Raw genomic sequence first — 6,812 nt, 5'->3', positions numbered from 1 at the left:
TTCACTGGCCTCACATGTCAGAAGATACCAAGGAGTTTTGTCGCTCCTGTGTCACCTGCCAAGCCAGTGGCAAATCAGGTGGCACCACAAAGGCCTCCCTCATACCACTACCAGTGGTGGGGGTCCCCTTTGAGAGAGTGGGGATAGACATTGTAGGACCAATGGACCCCCCCAACAGCATCTGGGCACAGATTCATACTGGTGATAGTGGACCATGCCACCAGGTACCCAGAAGCTATACCCCTGAGGACCACAACAGATCCTGTTGTGGCAAGGGCCCTACTTGGAGTATTCTTCAGAGTGGGTTTTCCAAAGGAGGTTGTCTCTGACAGAGGTGCCAACTTCATGTCAGGATATTTAACTGCAATGTGGAAGGAGTGTGGTGTAAACTACAAATTCACTACACCCTATCACCCACAATGCAATGGGCTTGTGGAAAGATTCAACAAGACCCTAAAAGGGATGATAAAAGATTTACCAGACAAGCTTAGGCGAAGATGGGACATCCTTTTACCCTGCCTTCTGTTTGCTTACAGAGAGGTCCCACAAAAGGGGGTTGGCTACAGCCCTTTTGAGCTTTTGTTTGGGCATCCTGTAAGGGGACCCCTGTGTCTAGTAAGGGAAGGATGGGAGAGACCTCTCAGACAACCCAAACTGGACATAGTGGATTATGTACTTGGCCTCCACTCCAGGATGGCAGAGTATATGAAGAAGGCTTCTAAAAACCTTGAGGCAAGCCAAGAACTCCAAAAAGCTTGGCATGACCAAAAGGCTGTGCTGACTGTGTACCAGCCAGGACAGAAAGTGTGGGTGTTGGAGCCAGTGGCCCCAGCAGCACTCCAGGACAAATGGTCTGGACCCCACACTATTGTTGAACAGAAGGGAGAAGTCACCTACTTGGTGGACCTTGGGACTCCCAGAAGCCCCCACAGGGTGCTTCATGTCAACAGGTTAAAGGCATATGTTGACAGGGCAGACATGGGCTTACTCATGGCTACAGATGAGGGGCAGGAGGAAGAGAGTGACCCTCTCCCAGACCTGCTGACTCAGAACCCTGATGATGGTTCAGTTGATGGTGTGGTCTTTTCTGACAGCCTCACTGACCATCAGCAACAGGACTGCAGACAAGTTCTACAGGCCTACAGACATATGTTCTCTCTGACCCCAAGTCAGACAAACTGGTGCACCCATGAGGTGGACACTGGTGACAGTCTGCCTGTGAAGAGTAAAATCTACAGGCAACCTGACCATGTCAGGGACTGCATAAAGATTGAGGTACAAAAGATGTTGGAGCTGGGAGTCATTGAACCTTCAGAGAGCCCTTGGGCTAGTCCTGTAGTTCCTGTGCCAAAACCTCACACCCAAGATGGTAAGAGAGAGATGAGGTTTTGCGTGGATTACAGAGGTCTCAATGCTGTCACTAGGACAGATGCCCACCCAATACCTAGGGCAGATGAGCTCATTGACAGATTGGCAGCTGCCACGTTTTTGAGTACATTTGACCTGACAGCAGGCTACTGGCAAATCAGACTAGCTGAGAATGCAAAGGCCAAAACTTCTTTCTCAACCCCAGGAGGACATTATCAATTTGTGGTAATGCCCTTTGGCTTGCAGAATGCACCTGCCACTTTCCAAAGGTTGGTGAATCAAGTCCTTACAGGCCTGGATGACTACTGTGCAGCTTATCTTGATGATATTGCTGTCTTTAGCTCCACCTGGGAGGATCACCTGGTCCACCTGAGGAATGTTTTGGGGGGCCCTGCAAAAGGCAGACCTCACTATCAAGGCCACTAAGTGCCAGATAGGGCAGAGCAAGGTTGTGTACCTGGGCCACCTAGTAGGTGGGGGTCAGGTTCAACCACTGGAGAGCAAGATCCAGACCATAAAGAACTGGACTCCTCCAATTACCCAGACTCAGGTCAGAGCTTTCTTGGGCCTGACTGGGTACTACAGAACGTTTGTTAAGAACTATGGGTCCATTGTGACACCACTTAAGGACTTGACCTCTGAGAAGATGCCAAAGAAAGTTCAGTGGACAGTAAGCTGTCAGAAGGCATTTGATGACCTGAAGCAGGCCATGTGCACTGCACCTATTCTGAAAAGTCCAGACTACTCTAAAGAGTTCATTGTCCAGACAGATGCTTCTGAGTTGGGTGTGGGAGCTGTTCTTTCACAACTGAATATAGATGGTCAAGACCAGCCCATTGCTTTTATTAGTAGAAGGCTGACCCCTAGAGAGAAACGTTGGTCAGCTATTGAGAGGGAGGCCTTTGCTGTGGTTTGGGCCCTGAAGAAGCTGAGGCCATACCTGTTTGGCACTCACTTCAAGATTCAGACAGACCATAAGCCCCTCTTGTGGCTAAATCAGATGAAGGGTGAAAATCCCAAACTTCTTAGGTGGTCCATTTCCCTACAGGGGATGGACTTCACAGTGGAACATAGACCTGGGACTGACCATGCCAATGCAGATGGACTCTCCAGATATTTCCACTTAGAACATGAAGACTCAACTGGTCAAGGTTAGTTTAATGTCCCTAAGTTGGGGGGGGGGGGATTGTGTAGGAGAGTAGGGTCTGCTTTCTATGTTCACCCCCACTTTTTGCTTTTGCTTCACTGGTTTTCGACTTAGATGTGGCTGTGGGCCTGCTAATCAGACCCACAGCCCAGCTGTTCTCTCTCTAAATTCACACTATGTACTTTAGGTACATAACCCAATTGGTAAGGATCACCTTCTAGGGCCCTGTACAGAGTACCTTAGGTACCCAGGGCATAGGTGTACCCTAGGCCTACCAGGGGCTGCAGCATGTATTATGCCACCCCTGGCTGGCCTTCCATTATGACACAACTGGCTGATCACTCAGCTGGGGCAAGGTCGTGTAATCACCCCTTGCTTAGGTGTAGTATTCCTATACCTACCTTATATATAGACACATGGGTAACCTATCAGTCACTCCTATGGCAGGCCTTGACAATCCTGAAGGCAGAGTGCTTGGTAACATGTGAGATGGTGCTCTAGCATGAGCTGAACCTGTCTGCAGCTTTCGGAACCATGTCCTTATAGCTGTTCTATGATATCGCCTACCATATATTCTAAAAGTGCCTTATAATCCTCGCGGTTATGGTAACTATGGTTTGGCTTTATCAAAACATGTCGTGTAAGGTGTCTAACACTTTGGAATACTACCCCCACACCATTTTTTGGCGATGAGGATAGAATTCCTCCCTTCTAGAGGGAGAAGACATGTTGAAGACCTACTACCCGGTTAAAGTTAACCAGAGCCCCAGCATCACAAAATGGATGCTGCTGCCACAGACACAAGTCTGACCTCCTGCTGCTGGAGTCCTTCCAGCGAGGGAGGCTTGGACAATAGGTTTCCTGCCTTGGGAGGTGCTAGCACCACCCTAGACAGGCCTTAGTGTATTGGGGCAGGGAGGGATGAATGAAACGAGACACTGCCTGGGGCACACAAGGTGTCCCATGCATAGTCCAGTTCAAACCGGTGCTGGGGCACTCCAGCCCCAGTCCTGGCGCGAAACTGGACAAAGGGAAGGGGGTGTAACCACCCCCCTCCCTGGTCCCACCCATAGGAGGGACCTAGCAGGTAACCCAGCCCCCCCAGATTAGTATAAGAGTGGGAGCTGAGTCCCTAGGACTTTGGATTATCCTGATAACTGAACTTGAACAGAAACTCTGGACCTTCGACATTCGACTACGGAAGAAGACTGAAGAATCTCCCTTGTGGCCAAGGAGTGGCCACCCTGTGCAAACAGGCACCATCAAGCGACCTGCCGTTTGCTTTGCTCAATGTTCTACGAGGAACTGACTGCAGAGCCCGACCAGCGCCTTGACTTCCAGACTTCTCCGACCCTGATCCACATCCACAGCAAAGCTGAGATCCGTGGAGGCGACGAGAGACGTGGGACCGGCTACCTGGGAAAATTGGCTACTTGCTTCCAGCGCAGCTTCTGAGGTATCCTCGAAGTTGTGCTCTGTGGATTGAGATGCCCCAACCCCGAGCACCATCTGCACCGAAGATCAGCCCTCCACACTCCACGAGTTCTGCATGGGGCCCTTCTGCATTTTCCTGCTCGATGCGTCTGTCCTGTTGCTGGCCCATTGGCTAGTGACCTCTGCGACGACGAACCTTTGACTTTCCCCCACTGGTTTGGCTCCTCCAGACTGGCCCTTGCTTCCCTGTGAAAGAGAAGCACCTCAGGCCTTCCTGGTCTGCAACAAAAGCAAATCCTTCATTCTGCGTGGGTTGCGCTTGCCATGGCTTGTTGTGTCCCAACTCAACATCGACGCCGCCGACAGCAAGAGCCCTTGTGGGACAGCTCGCTTCCTGGTTCTGGTTGTCTTCGACGCCTCCTGGTACCCGTGGCTGCTGCGACAAGCTTGACCTCTTCACCTGCATCTTCACGACATCGCCTGGTTCCTTCCTGGTTCCTTCCCGGCTGCTGGCTGGTGACCTAGACTCTGTCCCCTCTGCTTGCAGGTATCCTCCTTCTTGATTCCATCCTTGGAATCCACCGGACACTCTTCACTGACTGCCTGTCAGCATCTTTTCTTCAGGCATCCATAGGAGTAGACGACGAAACCCGACGCAAGTTCACACCTATGCACCCGCAGCCCGTGGGCTAGGTAACTTGAGTACTCCGGTGCTCACAAGGGTATTGACTATCCAAGTGTCTAGTTTCCAAACCTCTAACTCCTAGTTCCTTCCGAAGTGTCCTAAAACTCTTAATTTCTAAATACTACTATTTCTATCGACTTTGACGCATTACGCTTGAGTGTTTCCACTCTGCACCTGAATCCCGTGGGCCTCCCACTGCCTAGCAACTGATAGGATAGTGTAGCCCCAGCGATTCCCTAGGCCTAGGCCTAACCTGTGTTCGTGACAGTGGTTCTTATACGACTTACTTAGTATATGGTTTGCGTGGCCCCTAGGGCCTAACTGTATTACTTACCTGTGTGACTTATGTATGCTTAAATAAGACTGTGTTGTACTTACCTCGAATCTCATAAAGAGTGCTGAGAGTATTTTGACTAGAATAAATACATTCTATTTTTATAATATATCTGTTGTGGTGTCCTTTCATTTGGTATTCAAGGGGTTGCAAATGGTTTAACAGCTGGCTTCACATGCCATACAGAGTTTAGCCTAAGACTGCTCTTGTCCATGCTACCACTAGGATAGCTGGTCTATAAGGTTGACTTTACAACCAATCACCATAAGGGTTGTTTGGACTGATACAAGGTGTACACTAGAACTAGTGACATCATATATCAGGCCAACTTCTCACAGTAGCCAAATGCCTTGTCATCTAATTAGTGACGAGCATGAATGGATGAACGTGATTCCCACTGTCCCTACCTACTATCTAGCGAAACCACAGCAAAGGGAATGGGCTTGGCAGAATCAGCGGGGAAAGAATGTTGAGCTTGACTCTTAATCTGGCACTGTGAAGAGACATGAGAGGTTTAGGATAAGTTGGAGGCTCTCGGGCTGCCGGCGAAATACCACTACACTTATCGTTTTTTCACTTACCCGGTGAGGCGGGGGGGCGAGCCCCGTGGGGCTCTCGCTTCTGGCTACAATCGCCCGGCACCCACAGGCCGCGACCCGCTCCGGGGACAGTGGCAGGTGGGGAATTTGACTGGGGCGGTACACCTGTCAAACGATAGCGCAGGTGTCCTAAGGCGAGCTCAGGGAGGACAGAAACATCCCGTGGAGCAGACGGGCAAAAGCTCGCTTGATCTCGCTTTTCAGTATGAATACAGACCGTGAAAGCGGGGCCTCACGATCCTTCTGACTTTTTGGGTTTCAAGCAGGAGGTGTCAGAAAAGTTAGCACAGTGATAACTGGCTTGTGGCGGCCAAGCGTTCATAGCGACGTCGCTTTTTGATCCTTCGATGTCGGCTCTTCCTATCATTGTGAAGCAGATTTCACCAAGCGTTGGATTGTTCACGCACTAATAGGGAACGTGAGCTGGGTTTAGACTGTCGTGAGACAGGTTAGTTTTACCCTACTGATGCTGTGTTGTTGCAATAGTAATCCTGCTCAGTACGAGAGGAACCGCAGGTTCAGACATTTGGTGTATGTGCTTGGCTGAGGAGCCAATGGGGCGAAGCTGCCATCTGTGGGATTATGACTGAACGCCTCTAAGTCAGAATCCCCCCTAAACCGTAATGATACCGCAGTGCCGTGAAGCCTCGGTTGGCCTGGGATAGCCGGCCTCTCTCGGGGGGCCGGTGCGTTGAGCCGCTCGCTTGGGGACCGGAGCATGGACGGAAGGGGGCCGCCTCCATCGCCTTTAGTGCACCGCATGTTCATGGGGAACCCGGTGCTAAATCATTCGTAGACGACCTGATTCTGTGTCAGGGTTTCGTAAGTAGCAGAGCAGCTACCTCGCTGCGATCTATTGATAATATCCTCTCCATCAATAGAGTCCTACTTGAGAATAGTGACTAAGCCTTTCCATCTGTGGCTCCTGACCAGATTCCGTTTTAACTTAATTCATTTCTCCCTGGGTACTATCTCGGGCTGATCTAAACCTGAGAATATAGATCCATGTCAGTGTGATAATTTTTCTTCACAGGATACACTGCATTTTATGATGTTTTGCGACTTTTATGCAGAAATACGAAGGAGGTTTCTAGTCCCTCTTTTGAGGTGAAAGGGTTTCCTACAGGTCAAGCCAGCTCTTCTTTATTTACAAATGCTTAGCAACACCTGGGACATTTTTAACATCGCTAGCTTTCTTGTGGCAGCTGTACGACTTAAAAAAAAGAGACTTTCTCTGTTAAATCG

At 50.0% G+C, this 6,812-nt stretch overlaps 1 pseudogene; it reads left to right on the top strand.

Moving 5' to 3' along the window:
• The first annotated feature begins 5,415 nt into the window (after positions 1-5,415).
• Positions 5,416-6,452, top strand: LOC146870005 (28S ribosomal RNA; annotated as a pseudogene).
• The last annotated feature ends 360 nt before the right edge of the window (positions 6,453-6,812 follow it).

The sequence above is a fragment of the Triturus cristatus genome, chromosome 1_1, assembly GCF_964204655.1.
Source record: "Triturus cristatus chromosome 1_1, aTriCri1.1, whole genome shotgun sequence".
Taxonomy (NCBI): domain Eukaryota; kingdom Metazoa; phylum Chordata; class Amphibia; order Caudata; family Salamandridae; genus Triturus; species Triturus cristatus.
The sequence above is the reverse complement of the archived record's forward strand: the minus strand, read 5'-3'. Positions and strand labels throughout refer to the sequence as shown.